Genomic DNA, 14385 nt, shown 5'->3' with positions numbered 1-14385 from the left:
GATAGTTATGCCCGCAGCTGTTCCAGGCCTTTCAGGACTCCAGCGATGACTTGTGCACAAAGCTAATTGAAATAATGGCTTGAATCCATCATATGTTAACGGAAGACATGGGATGATTTAAGAGAAATTTCTTTGCCCAGTTCTAGAGGAGAGATCAGTCTGTCGCAGCTATTCCTTACTGAACAAATCCACTCTCATCTTTTTAAAATGTTCAGTTGCTCCGGGTGGTGTTCACTCTCTGCAGTTACTATGATTGTGAGAGATGAAGTGGAACAAGTGGGCCTCCCTTACAGCCACGTCCTGTCAAAGGGCCCTCTGCCAACTTCGTTGGGCTGTGCAACGGGATGGAAAGCAAGCGCAGAGTCCACTTCTTGCAGGGGGGGCGTCCTGACCAGGAAAAAGATACCAGAGGGCAACAGTACCGAAGCCTGGGAGCTGGCCATGCTTGTCACAAACAGCCATCTGTGACCCTGGCTGGCAGAATCAAAGTGGCATTGTGCAACCTGTAGAGGGAAAACTCCACTCCTTTCATGCTATGTACATCCAGCCGGGGTCAACTCATTCTGTCACGCCGCTTCTGTGACCCCTGGAGGCAGCATGCTAAATGCATCAGCTACACGTGTGTGTCTCCACTTATCTCAACTCATTTGATTAGTCTGAGAACAAAGTCTATTGTCTTTTCTTTCACAGTGGGAAACAAACCTGCATTTGTGTTTTCTGGAGTTTCAGTAAATGGTTAGAATGCTGGTGCCATTAAAGCACATCTAAACACATTGTTGGCTTTGCGTTTATAAAATGCCAATATAAATATTGAAAAGAAAATCTAAACTCAAGAACAAAAATGTAATATATTGAAGCTTCCTTATAGGTAGTGGCTGCATTGGTTTTCTAATTTAGGCTTTCCTTAAGTGCTTGTTCACACCATGGTGCAGAGACCTCAGTCTTTCTGCATGCTTTCTGCAAAGGCACAACAAAATCAATTGTTCTCTATGTGTTCTGTTCACACCACAACACTAGTATCATGTGCAGACTTTTTCTGTGCAGGAATCTGCATTGTGTATAAAACTCATTGACGCGTGCATGTGTAGTGCCCCTCTAGTTAGTCAGGGGGAGCTAGCTAGGTTTTATTAGGCAGAGACTAAACAGAAACCTGGGCAAGAGTCAGCTTGGGTATGAGTCAGCCAGGTCACATGGGGTCAGGACCGCCCTTAGATGTAATTGGACCTGCTCAGCAGGAAGTGAGTCAGTGTGTGTCGGATGGAAGATGGAGTAGGAGGCTGGAGTGTGGAGCCTGGGTGGGGGCCCAGGGAAGGGGCCCACCTACGGGCAGGTGCTGGAAGAGAGGACCTCCATTGTGCCACCATCTACTAGGAGGGACAGCTTGAGCAGCAGGGAAGGAGCCAGCCCAGCAGAAAGCCTGAAGGCAGCCACCAACCCATAAAGCTATCGCTAAGCTCAGTGTGCAAGCGTGGATCAGTAATGATCCCTGTAATAATACCAGCCCATACCATAAACGCACCTAGCTGACATCTGAGTCGAAGTGGAGCTCTGTGCCCATTACTGATCCAGCCACAGGCCCATCCATCTGGTCCGTCAAGAATCACTCTCATCTCATCAGTCCATAAAACCTTTGATTAATCTGTCTTCAGATATTTCTTGGCCCAGTCTTGAGGTTTTAACTTATGTGTCTTGTTCAGTGGTGGTCGGGTTTTAACCTTCCTTACCTTGGCCACATCTCTGAGCACTGAACACCTTGTACTTCTGGGCACTCCAGGTAGGTTTCATTTCTGGAATATGACAACACTGGAGGATAATGGGTTCCTGGAAGCTTCATGTTTGATTCTTCTCAAATCTTTGGCCGTAAATTTGCTTCTTTTTTTTTCTCAACACGTTTCTGGTGACCCTGTTGACTATTTGCAACAAAACGTTTGATGGTTCTGTGATCACGCCCCAATATCTTAGCAATTTCAAGAGTGCTGCATCCCTCTGAAAGACTGTTTACAATTTTTGACTTTTCAGAGTCTGTTAAATCTCTATTTTGGCCCATTTTGCCTGAGGAAAGAATCTGTCTAATAATTATGCACACTTTGATATAGAATATCGATTTCCTTAAGCCACCCCCTTCCTCAATACATAAATACACATATCCCCTGATATGCTTAAATCCAAAAAGCATTCAAGTTTATATAGCTTAGCGTTTACCAATATGCATAAAAATGACGATTTGGTCAAAATACTCACTTGCCTAACAATTGTGCACACAGTGTAGTGTAGTGTATGTATAGTCAACAGAAAGATGAGCGCCCGTTTATATGGGTGGTCAACAGAAGGAAGAATTCCCCCATATTTGAGTGGTCAGTATTGGTATACAATAAAATAGCCCACCAATGTTCAGGAATAACAATGAGGCTCTGGCCAGATTAGAATGACCGTCAGGTTATCAGGCTGAATATTTTATTCTGGGAATGTGTGTGACAGTTATCCACATGGTGTTTGGTTGCCTGTGTGCCACCATTGGTATCCCCTTCCACCCTAATCTTCATCCTATGTTGGCTATGTAGAAAATCAGTCCAAAACAAGAGAGAAAAAACACTATTGATGGGTTTCAAGTGGTACATTCCTGCTGATCAACTGGGAATGGTCACATGGTGTAGAGTTTGTGTAATTCTCTCTCCGAAAGTTTAAACCCTCTTTATATACACTTCACAACTAGTAGTGCTACATTAAGATATGCAATATCTCTTCAGCCCAGAAAGAGTGTGAAAGGTGTATTTATTTTTGGAATGTTTAATATAATATGTAAATGAAAGCATTCGCTGCCAAATTCTATAGAAGATTGCCTTGTAAATGATACGGTTGAGGAGATTTCCTCAGGTTACCTGGCTAGAATAATTCATACCTCAAAGCTTTTCTGCTCACAACAAAATGAAGTCAATTTTCCAAATGTTACTGGAGAAATTCAAGAGCACCTGCAATTATCTAGAAGGCAAAGTGCTGTGAAGAAGGAAAGCAGGTAGGCACCACATTGGGTTCTCCTAGCAATAAAGGTTTTAGTGTAATTTTCATATTTCCACCAACTTTTTCATAGTGTAGTAGGAATACGTACAGTATGTGTGTTTTTTGTTTGTTAGTATTAATGTTTCATGCATACTTTGACTGTTCCTTTTATTGCTATATTATTAGTTAAGCCTAATCATATCATATTTATGGGGTTTCTTGTTTTCTCTGTGTTGTATGATTCTGGCAGCTGATTGGCACAGCCATATTGTTGGTTAGATGCCAAGGTTATAATTGGGGGCATGTGCTGCTTTTTTTGGAAAACTGTTTTGTAGGCATATGCAGCCTACTTTCTCCCTGCAGGTGGTGCTCAACCAAAACGGCAATACAGCTGGAGGAGGAAGTCAATTGAAACTAGGTCCACTGCAGGTGGTGCTCGTCGGGAGTGGCAATGCAGCTGGGGGAGGAAGTCAACAGAAACTGGATTTCTCTATGTTTCTCTCGGTCCCCTGAGGCAGCGTTCCGGTTAGCTAGGCTGGATACAGGTGACCCTGGTGGCCATCTTGGGTCATGCAGAGTCTTTTTATGTTACTGTTGCCAGGTTTTGGAGCGCATTTGCAATGTAGCTAACATGGGGACAGAGTACCCATTTGTCAGGGACAGGGAGAGGATACTGAGCAATAGGGAAAGCTTAGGGCCTTTGTCTTCATCTCCCCTTTGGGTTGGACCAGCCAGGGCACACTCCACTCTCCTGAACAGGTGCTGTCATCAGCTCAGGCCTACACAACACCGACTTTCTGCTTAAACTGTTGTAAGTTTCCCATTCGGGTGTGCTTCCCCCCTCCAAGCTGTTGAATTGCTTTACAAGTTCTGCAATATATCATTTACTGCAAGATGGGACTCTGTGTGCTTCCTGCCACTACCACAACACGCTGCACCTACAAAAGAGTTTGGCAGGGAGAGATGGAGGTCAGTGGACTGGACTGAGAATTGGCGCCATGTATGCAGCTGTGATCCGATACCTGGGCATCAGTGACATTCAACATGGGGTATAGGGCATAATTTGCTATTTTTGTATACATTTATATAGATTGCCATTAATGAGTATACAGAAATAATGAATTTAAAGGGTTAGTTCACCTTTAACCATGTCCCATCTGCTGTACATATATATACACCCTCAGGTGGGAGTGGTGATATCACTCCCACTCACTTTTTAGAGCATGTGATAGGCTTTCATGTAAAAGTGATCCAAGTGGCTATACAGTCACTTTTACATGAAAGGTAAAAACCAGGATTTTGTCATTTCCGGTTTCAGTTTGTTTAACCTCCCTAGTGGTCTGATTATGTCCATATTTCTGTGCTCAAAGCGGTACATTTTTTTGCATGGAAATATGTATTTTTTTATTGTAGGCCTGTAATTTTTAGGAATAACTCACTGAAATCTGTCTGAACAAGAGTCCAGTAAACATCCCGGGTAGGATAAAACTTGAAACACAAAATCATAAATTATAATTTAATAAATAATCATAAAAAATAATAATATAATAATAATAAATTTCATTCAATAATATAATCAAACCAAAAACACTGAAATTTGAAATATAGCACCAAGTTCGCACATTACTGAGCAAAGTCTCAAAATCGTTTTCAGTGTCTGATGACAAATTTCCCCCACAAATCATTATCACTCAATTCTGCAAGTGGTTCTGATTTACTATCGCTGTTCTAAAGCCGGTCTAAAACTGCTTTTGACCTAAAGGGACACTTTTTGGACGCCATGGACTTTTCTAAGTTTCCAGGCAGAAAGAACAGTAAAAATGCAGGCAGGGCACAGGACAAAGCACTCGGGACAAAATGTATGTGAAATGGTTTGATACAGTAATGTTTTACTATGTGATTTTAGTGTATTTAGTGAATGTCACTTTTTGTCATTTTCAAATTTCCCGCCGTTCTGTCCCCCGTATGTCCCGACGCTCGCAGGGGACGGAACCCAGAAGACAGATGCCGGCATCAGCCGGAGGACATTGCCGGGGACGCTGCAGGAGGGACATCGCGGGAGCGCAGGACAAGGTAAGTGAAGAAATGATCCCGGAGCAACACTGCAGGGTATTCCCGAGTGTAGCTCCGGGTTACCGCTTGTGGTGCTTAAACTTTACCCCGAACTACACTCGGGAATACCGCCAGGGAGGTTAAAAGCATCTGATCAAACTGATCTTGATTTGACCAGTTACTTTGGAGGCCAGAAGAGAGATATGGGGTCTAATAGACCCCAGATCTCTTCATACTGTCACAGCCATTGCTACCACAAAGTATGTTGTTCATCCCTTGTAATAACTATAGAGTTCAATAAAAAAAAGTAGTGTTAAAAAAACGTGCATGTAGCTCCTGCACCACATATGTGTAATTCTAAACTAGTAACCTGTGCAGGCTTTTAAAGTATCACCCATGGAGATTTTTTGAAACTGTTGCTGTTTTTTGGAAAATGGACAATAAAAGGTGAACTAACTCTGGAAAAATCCCCAAAGTCTAGAGTTGCTGGGCCACTAGCAGCCCTCAGTGGCCTAACTGGGATCCTTCCTCCCTCACTAATGCCAGATTGCTGTGGATCTGTTTAAGCCCTGGTCCACACTTGATCAACTTTAAAATCGTGCGACTTCAAGTGCAAGTGAAAGAAATTTCAAAGTTGGATGGCGGTGCGACCTAAAGTGTGACTTCATAGACATCTGTGCGACTTCATGCACAGATGTTTATGCAAGTCATACCCCAAATCAGCAAAAGTAGTGCAGGAACTGGTTTTCTAATTGGACAGTTCCATTGCTGATCATTGCATGCGATTTGAACAAAATGACAATTGACATCAATGTGAACCAGGGCTTAAAGGGACTTAAAGTCATTGTGAACATACAATGTTAATACAGTTTTAACTATGTAGTACCATAACTGCTTTTGTTCTGTCATGTGACCATGCATCTCTTCTTCTTGATAATGAGGGCAGGGTTACAGGACACTGCGCAGATACACTGTGTGCCTGTATTCCATAGTCTGTTCAGCCCGAGGCAAGATACAGGCTGTGCTTGAGCAGAGGGCGTGTTCAAGAGGCAGGCTGTGCTTGGGGAGGTGTGCCAGAGGCAGATTGTGATTGGTCAGCGGGTATGATGGCTGAACAAACTACAGTCCTGCTGTGTGTCTGCACAGTGTCCTGTACTTCAGAATGGCCAGCCAAAGGATGACAACTGACCACACTAACCCAGAACAACTTCTGTGTTTTGTCTCTCCTAGCCCCAGATGTCTGGTATGACGAAACACGTCGGACAGAGCCTTCTCTGTGACATAATCACGTAAGATTTTAGTAGAAATTTGGATTTTTTATGCTGTTTGGTGATTATACTGAGAATTTTATGTTTTTTATGCTTGTATGTGTGGTTCTTGCCTATTAAATGGTGTCTTAACCTATCTGCACTATGAGTGGTGTATTTTTTGTTTTTATGTGATCATATATGTACACCTTGTATTCGCCATCCATCTGAAGAGTGGTTTGATTTACCAATGCCTGGATTAATGTGGAGGATCTCCTTTTTGCTTTATTGGCCAAAGTGTTTATTGACCACTCTGAATAGGGGGGTCAGTGTATATGGTAAGCCTGCAATTTGCTCTCAAGGTGGTGTTGGGTGACACTGGTGATAACAAGAAGATAATGATTTTGAAATGTTCACCTTTAAGGGGACTGTCAAATAGCTTTCACTTTTGGACCATTTTCTTTTGCTTTCTTCATTGGGATGCTTTATTCACTGGATTATGTGGTTCATTTTTCACTTTAATGAGATTATTTGTTCATATAAATAACTGTCTGTATTTTACATATTGTATGCTATTTATTTGTAATATCACATTGTCTGGTTGCTTTAGATGTTAGTGCACGTATGCATTAGACCAACACTTATTATTGAATTGTTTATTGGAGAGGATATCCTCTTTGGTGCTTGCTGCTCATACATTTTATTTTTATTTTTGTACATTATTGCGCTGTTTACATACTTATTTTCGTGTTCTAAAGACAGGCTGTGCTTGGGAGGGGGTGTGGACCAGCGGCAGGCTGTGATTTGGAGGGGGTCTGTACCAGAGGCAGGCTGTGATTTGGAGGGGGTGTGTACCAGAGGCAGGCTTTGATTGGGAGGGGGTGTGTACCAGAGGCAGGCTGTGATTGGGAGGGGGTGTGTACCAGAGGCAGGCTTTGATTGGGAGGGGGTGTGTACCTGAGGCAGGCTTAAATTGGGAGGGGGTGTGTACCAGAGGCAGGCTGTGCTTTGGAGGGGGTGTGTACCAGAGGCAGTCTGTGATTGGGAGGGGGTGTGTACCAGAGGCAGGCTGTGATTGGGAGGGGGTGTGTACCAGAGGCAGGCTTAAATTGGGAGGGGGTGTGTACCAGAGGCAGGCTTTGATTGGGAGGGAGTGTGTACCAGAGGCAGGCTGTGATTTGGAAGGGTTGTGTACCAGAGGCAGGCTGTGATTGGGAGGGGGTGTGTACCAGAGGCAGGCTGTGCTTGTGAGGGGGTGTGTACCAGAGGCAGGCTGTGATTGGGAGGGGGTGTGTACCAGGAGGCAGGCTGTGCTTGTGAGGGTGTGTGTACCAGAGGCAGGCTGTGATTGGGAGGGGGTGTGTACCAGGAGGCAGGCTGTGCTTGTGAGGGGGTGTGTACCAGAGGCAGGCCGTGATTTGGAGGGGTTGTGTACCAGAGGCAGGCTGTGCTTGTGAGGGGGTGTGTACCAGAGGCAGGCTGTGATTGGGAGGGGGTGTGTACCAGGAGGCAGGCTGTGCTTGTGAGGGGGTGTGTACCAGAGGCAGTCTGTGATTGGGAGGGTGTGTGTACCAGAGGCAGGCCGTGATTTGGAGGGGTTGTGTACCAGAGGCAGGCTGTGATTGGGAGGGGGTGTGTACCAGAGGCAGGCTGTGCTTGTGAGGGGGTGTGTACCAGAGGCAGGCTGTGATTGGGAGGGGTTGTGTACCAGAGCCAGGCTGTGATTGGGAGGGGGTGTGTGCCAGAGGCAGGCTGTGATTGGTCAAGGGGTGTGGTGGCTAAACAAACTACCCAATACAGTCATGCTGTTTGCCTGAACAGTAAACTAGTAACATAAAATGCAGCGCTTAACTGAAAATGATGAGAAAGTGACAAGTGCATAAGGTAAGGCTCAAATAAATGCGCTAAAAAAGTGTAACAAAAGTGTTGTCAGTGGATGACGAGATAAAAAGTGAATGGATGATAAATAAGTGAACAGTATCACACTAAGTGATAAATAAAATGGCAAATGTATAAAATTGCAACTGTATAAAATTGCAATAAATTAGATGACAATTAGAGATATCTTGAGATATAAGCAGTCCATAAAGTGATGCGTCAAATTTCCGTGCTCGTGACTTCAGTGGTAAGGGATTGAAATATGCTTGCACTCACTGGAAGCGCAATATTAATGTGCATGTAATAATATCCGGGGAACACTGGTGGTCATCAGGGTTCTGGCACAGACAGTTTTGCTCATCTTTCTTGCTGACACCCAGGGCTGCTGCTGCTGCTGCTGCAAGGGATTGCTGGATGAGCTGTGCTGTCAGCCCTGGATCATCCTCCTAGGACAGGATCAGCTGCCCCCAGAGCAGTGTGTCTCCTCTTCCTGCAGAGTGTAGACTGCCTCTTCCTCCCTGCACACAGTGTAGACTGTCTCTTTCTATCTGCACACTGTGTAGACTTGTCTGAACAGTGTCCTGTACTTCAGAATGGCCAGTCAAAGGATGACAACTGACCACACTAACCCAGATCAACTTGGGTGCTTTGTGTGGTCAGTTTAGAACATGGAATAAAGGTGACTGGAAGGATTAACTAGGAACATCAAATAGAAGAAGTACATGACAATGACAAAGACTATGATTTATAAAACACACATATGTGAACACACATAGAAAAAAAACATAGGGTAGCATACACATTACAAACTTTTTCTTGTTGTTTTGGATAGAGTTGAGAGGGAATAAAGCCCCTGCTAAGGTTTTATTGCTGTTTGTGCCCTCATTAAGTAGACTCACCCTTTCTATTTCTCATGCTTACCGTTATCATTGAGAGTGAACATGAAAGAAATCTTGGGTTGTCACCAGAACAGGAATAGTGGGGAAATCTTCCAGTGAGGACACTAGTTCTGGTGACAATCAAGGATTCCCTGACCTTGGATAGATTCTCTCTAACTTCCTGTTTTGGATATGGGACAGGAAAGGAAAGGAAATCTCTCCAATGGGACACAGATGGCAAGAAAAAAAAAACTGAATGGGGAATAACCCTAAGGGAGTTACACTTACTCTATTCAAAATGAAAACAACGTTTTGCCTTTAGTTAGCTGAAAAGCTGCTAGTGATTCTAAAACTAATCTGAGTTAAAAAGATATCTTTGGCTGATACTATAGTATGTTGCTTCTGCAAAGACTGGGAAGCTGCATATACTAAGTTACTAGTTTATACTGTTGAGGTTTTTTCTACTGTACCATAAAATACCAGGATGGTTTATAAGGAAAATACCTTAATTCATCTATTCGGAAGTGTCCGATTTGAGTTCTTGTTGAAGATATACCTCATATTACAATACACTACAAAAGTACCAACACTGCCTTATAATAGATATGTTGCTACAGTATAGGTATACCTTTTACACTCTAGGAGCCACTGATTAGAATGGGTCCTCCGTTCTTTGCCTTGACCTTCTTAAGAATCTCAACCTCTCTAACACACCAGGTTGAGTGAACAAACATACAATATCACAGGAAATCACTGAAATTATTACAGGCACCAAACCTGGTAGTAAAGGCAAACTTATTATATTGTCCCCCAATATGGTTGGTAACTAGGCAAGCATAAAATAGATTATCAATGTGAATGACACAATTTAGCACACAAGTGATTAACAGTAAGTACTAGACATAAAATGATGACATTTGGCATCCAGATCAATGTAAACAATAGCAAGGTGCATCAGTGAGCAGAAGTAAAGTTTAATCTACCAAGTGCTGGAACTATACTGCCAGAGCATATTCATGGCGACAATTATATTCCTAGACTGACTGGGTATGCACTGTCTAAAAGAAAAGAGAATGGTAGAGGAGGGGGCAGGGGAACAAAGGGAACTTACAGAATAAGGGGCAGTAATCAGAAATGCTCTTCTGCTAGCTAACATTGGGGCCTTTTAACAGTGTTGGTGCACTTAATTACAGTCCCAGTTAACCTGCATGCTGTATAGGTACAGTATAGGTACTGTATAGTCTCGGCACAGTACAAGGTAGATGTGGTTCAGATGCGGTAAAGATTTGTGTCAGGAATGGACTCACCACAGGTAGTGCTGGGGCTCACCTGCCTTGTGGGCTGCAGTACCAGTGCTGGCCAGCGGGTGCTCTCGGCAGCCAGAATCTCACTCCTGCAGTCAAGCCATCACCTGAGGCTGATTGCAGGAGGTGTATTTAAGCAGGACCAGGCCTTGGTGTTTGTTCCCATGAGCCCCTGTACCTGCATCCTGTCTGCTTCCTGCCTGATATTCCTGCCTGATCTTGACTCTGCTAGAACTCTGCCTGCACCGACCCTGGCTATTCCTGACCACTCTCCTGCCTGCTCCTTTGTACCTTGTCTGCCCGATAGTTACCGATCCGGCCTGCCTAACTACGCTTGTGTTCCCGCACATATTGTGATCTGTTGGAGGTTTGGTTTTTGCACTGTGTGTTTGGGTGTACTGTATGGTCTTAATAAATTATATTGTTTTACACCATACTTGAAGCCTGCGTTTCCCTGTGTCAGTCCACACATCTCTGGTCATACCCGGATCCCTGACAATTTGGCATAATGTGGCACAGGGTTGGTATAAATGCAGTCTATGTCTTGAAGTGCGGTACAAAGTGCAGTATGGGTGTGGTATGGATTGAGTATACTTGGTACTCTGTTCTTAGTTGCTTATTCCCTGCTAGCAGTATCAGTAATTGCCAAAAAGCCAACTCACCAATTCCCGAGATGCTGTGGTGATATCTCTCTGTAGAAGGGGGGGTTGGAAACAGAGGGTGAGTGGATGCTGAAGTCTCCCTTTGGCAGCGGTTCAGGTGCTCCGATGTGAGCGGTGCTGCTCTGCCCCTGAATGTCCTCATTCCCAGTCACAGGCTTGGATCTCCGCTGGTTTAATCCACTGGCAGGTGAATATTCATACAGAGGTGTTCTCATCTCACACATGCTCAGTGTCAAGAGGAAGAACTTTCCTGGGCAGTTTAATAAAAGTCATCTCCCCTCTCATTCTACTGCACAGTGCCTATTAGGATCTGTAGTATAAGGAGTCCATTTGTCTCAATATATGGCTTCCATCTCAAACTATAACTCCCAGGTTTCTCAGCGCTCTGCTTTGAAAATCTAAAGGCTTGCTTGGCTTTAGCCCTCCCCCTGCTGGCCAGAGGTATATAGTGAAGCATAATACCAGTATCTCAGTAGAAGGAGAGAAGAGTAAAAGGCAAGGGGGAAGATTTACTAAAACTGGTGCACTCGGAATCTTGTGCAGTTGTGCATGGTAGACAATCAGCTTCTAACTTTAGTTTACTTTAGTTTACTCTCAGTTAAGCTTTGACAAATCCTGAAAGCTGATTATTTCTATTCAGAGTTGCACCAGATTTTTCACTCTCCAGTTTTAGTAAATAACCCCCAATGCGTTCTCCATATTGCTGCCAACCCAGCACCTGGCTACATCACTAAGTGATTAAATCAGCTGCTGAAAGTAGTTGATAATTATGGGTTTAATATCACTTTAAACATACTGAGCTCATGCTACCTTCTCATCATTATTTAGATGATTTAAGTTAAGCATTTTCAGGACAGTAATGGCATGAAAAGGGGAATCCTACAGAAATTGGCATACCTATTTATCAACAACTAGAGGCTGAAATTTGGATACATCTAAGGGGAAAGGTTATGTCTATATCCATGTTTCCTGTTTGCATTGGCTGCGTGTCTGGGGTTGCCCTTTAATTCTTTCTAGCACAACTGTTACAATGTGATATTGTGAACGGAGACAAGATTCTTCTTCCCTCAATTAACTTTTAAACATCTGTCGACCCTTGGTTTGATGCATTCTTTTTTCTTCTTCCATGGTTTCAGGAAACAGAGAATTTCAGTCTTAAAGGACAATAATAACAAAGGTCCATTGATGAGGTTATGGTTTGCGAGGCTCCCCACCCAGCTGGCAAGTCTGGACGGCACCTTCTTCTTAGCACACCTTAAAGCAAATATTAAAAGTCAACTAATCAGAAAGGATCAAAGTAACATCATGATTTGGCTTCCTGACAGCAACATTAAATATTTTTACAGTGAGCCCACTGAATAATAATGGAGTGGAATGTGTCTGTATTGCTGGGCATGAATAGGAATTGGCCATGGTAACTTCCGATGTGTCCTGGCATAGGAATAAATCGGAAAAAAGCACAAAGACCAGCCAGAGTTAGTAACATTGCAGTATGTAATTCACCACAATAAGAAGGGACACCATTGACTTAAAGAAGATGCTCATTAAAGTAAATATGTCAACCCTGGCAATTTAAACTGAGCATATGAGGAGGAAAAAAACATAAGCAGAGGGTACAGTCAGTAAAAAAAAAAAAATATATATATATAGATCCAGAAATATAGGCATCTGACAAGAAAATCTTGTAAACTTTAAGTTTGTCTGCTTCTCACCTCTCAATCTATTTTTACGTTTATTATTGTTATAGGTGGCCTCAATGACCAATAGGGTAGCTCAGAATTTGGGAAAGGTGTCAGTTCTTATCCAGGTCATGGGAATTTTAAACTAGAATAGAATTTCTTAACAGTATTAAATTATGTACACTTTTATAGAGGTCAGCTACAAACTACAAGCTGCTGTGGGTCTCTGAATCTCCTTTTGACATACATCTTCGGCCTGGCATACTATATATATTACTATCACTCTTTTTTACCTAAAATCTTTTTTCAAGCAACACATTATGTTTTTAACATTATTAAAAAGAAAAAATTAAAAGTTTAAAATTTTATTTATTCTTTGCTTTGACTCAAAGTCATATATTATGAGCAACAGCATTACCTCCTGATGGGAAGTTCCCCAAGGAGTACATCCAACACTGGATTAGCATCAGCACAACAGAAGACCCTATAGTATCTCTGTATGCCTTATGGATTTCCATCTTACCTTCTTATTCTCTGTCTGTCTGTAACTGTCTTCAAACCTCCTCTTTCCTCTTCATCTTTTGTTCCCCTTTCTCCCGTATCCTCTTCTACTCTCCTCCGTGGCTCTACTCCCTCCCCCCCGACCCCCTTTCCTCTTTCCTGCCTTCTATTTTTCTCCTCTCCTCCCATTGTTTTCAACCCTCTTTCTTTCTGACCTGCGTTATAGTCTCCTCTCCTCTTCTACTCTAATCTTTTCCCTTTGTTTTCAGCCGTCTCGATTTTTGACCTCCTGTAGCCTCCCTGGAGGTATTCCCGAGTGCAGCTCGGGGTAAAGTTTCAGCACCACAAGCGGTAACCCAGAGCTACACTCGGGCTTACCATGTGGTGCTGCTCCGGGATCCCTCGATCACTTACCTTGTCCTGCGCTCCTGCGATGTCCCTCCTGCAGTGTCCCCTGTATTGGTCTCTGGCGGATGCCGGCATCTGTCATTTGGGTTCCGTCCCCTGCGAGCGTCAGGACGTACGGGGGACGGAACGGCAGGAAATTTGAAAATGACAAAAAGTGATATTCACAAAATTCACTAAAATCACATACTATAACATTACTGTATCAAACCATTTCACATACATTTTGTCCCGAGTGCTTTGTCCGGCGCCCTGCCTGCATTTTTACTGTTCTTTCTGCCTGGAAACTGAGAAACGTCCATGGTGTCCAAAAAGCTTCCCTTTAGGTCAAAAGCAGATTTAGACCGGCTAGAGAACAGCGATAGTAAATCAGAACCACTTGCAGAATTGAGTGATAATGATTCGTGGGGAAAATTCGTCATCAGACACTGAAAACGAATCTGCGACTTTGCTCAGTGATGTGTGAACTTGGCGCTGTATTTCAAATTTCAGTGTTTTTGGTTTGATTATATTATTGAATTAAATGTATTATTATATTAATATTGTTTATGATTATTTATTAAATTATAATTTATGATTTTGTGTTTCATATTTTAATATACCCGGGATGTTTACTAGACTCTTGTTCGGACAGATTTCAGTGAGTTATTCCTAAAAATTACAGGCCTACAATAAAAAAAATACATATTTCCATGCAAAAAAATGTGCCGCTTTGAGCACAGAAATATGGACATAATCAGACCGCTAGGGAGGTTAAAGTCTCCTCTTTCTCTTTCCTCTGA

General features: G+C 43.0%; 1 long non-coding RNA gene across 1 annotated transcript in view; it reads left to right on the top strand.

The window, feature by feature from the left end:
* The first annotated feature begins 2885 nt into the window (after positions 1-2885).
* LOC149471168 (uncharacterized) overlaps positions 2886-14385 on the top strand; it is a 33770-nt gene continuing 22270 nt past the window's right edge. Inside the window, exons 1-2 of the long non-coding RNA XR_016307218.1 lie at positions 2886-3013; positions 6280-6338. This is a non-coding gene — a long non-coding RNA (uncharacterized LOC149471168). The remainder of the gene's footprint in view (positions 3014-6279; positions 6339-14385) is intronic.

The sequence above is a fragment of the Staurois parvus genome, unplaced genomic scaffold, assembly GCF_062004578.1.
Source record: "Staurois parvus isolate SC_StPar_1 unplaced genomic scaffold, SC_StPar_1.0 ptg000026l, whole genome shotgun sequence".
In the NCBI taxonomy this organism is placed as follows: domain Eukaryota; kingdom Metazoa; phylum Chordata; class Amphibia; order Anura; family Ranidae; genus Staurois; species Staurois parvus.
The sequence above is the reverse complement of the archived record's forward strand: the minus strand, read 5'-3'. Positions and strand labels throughout refer to the sequence as shown.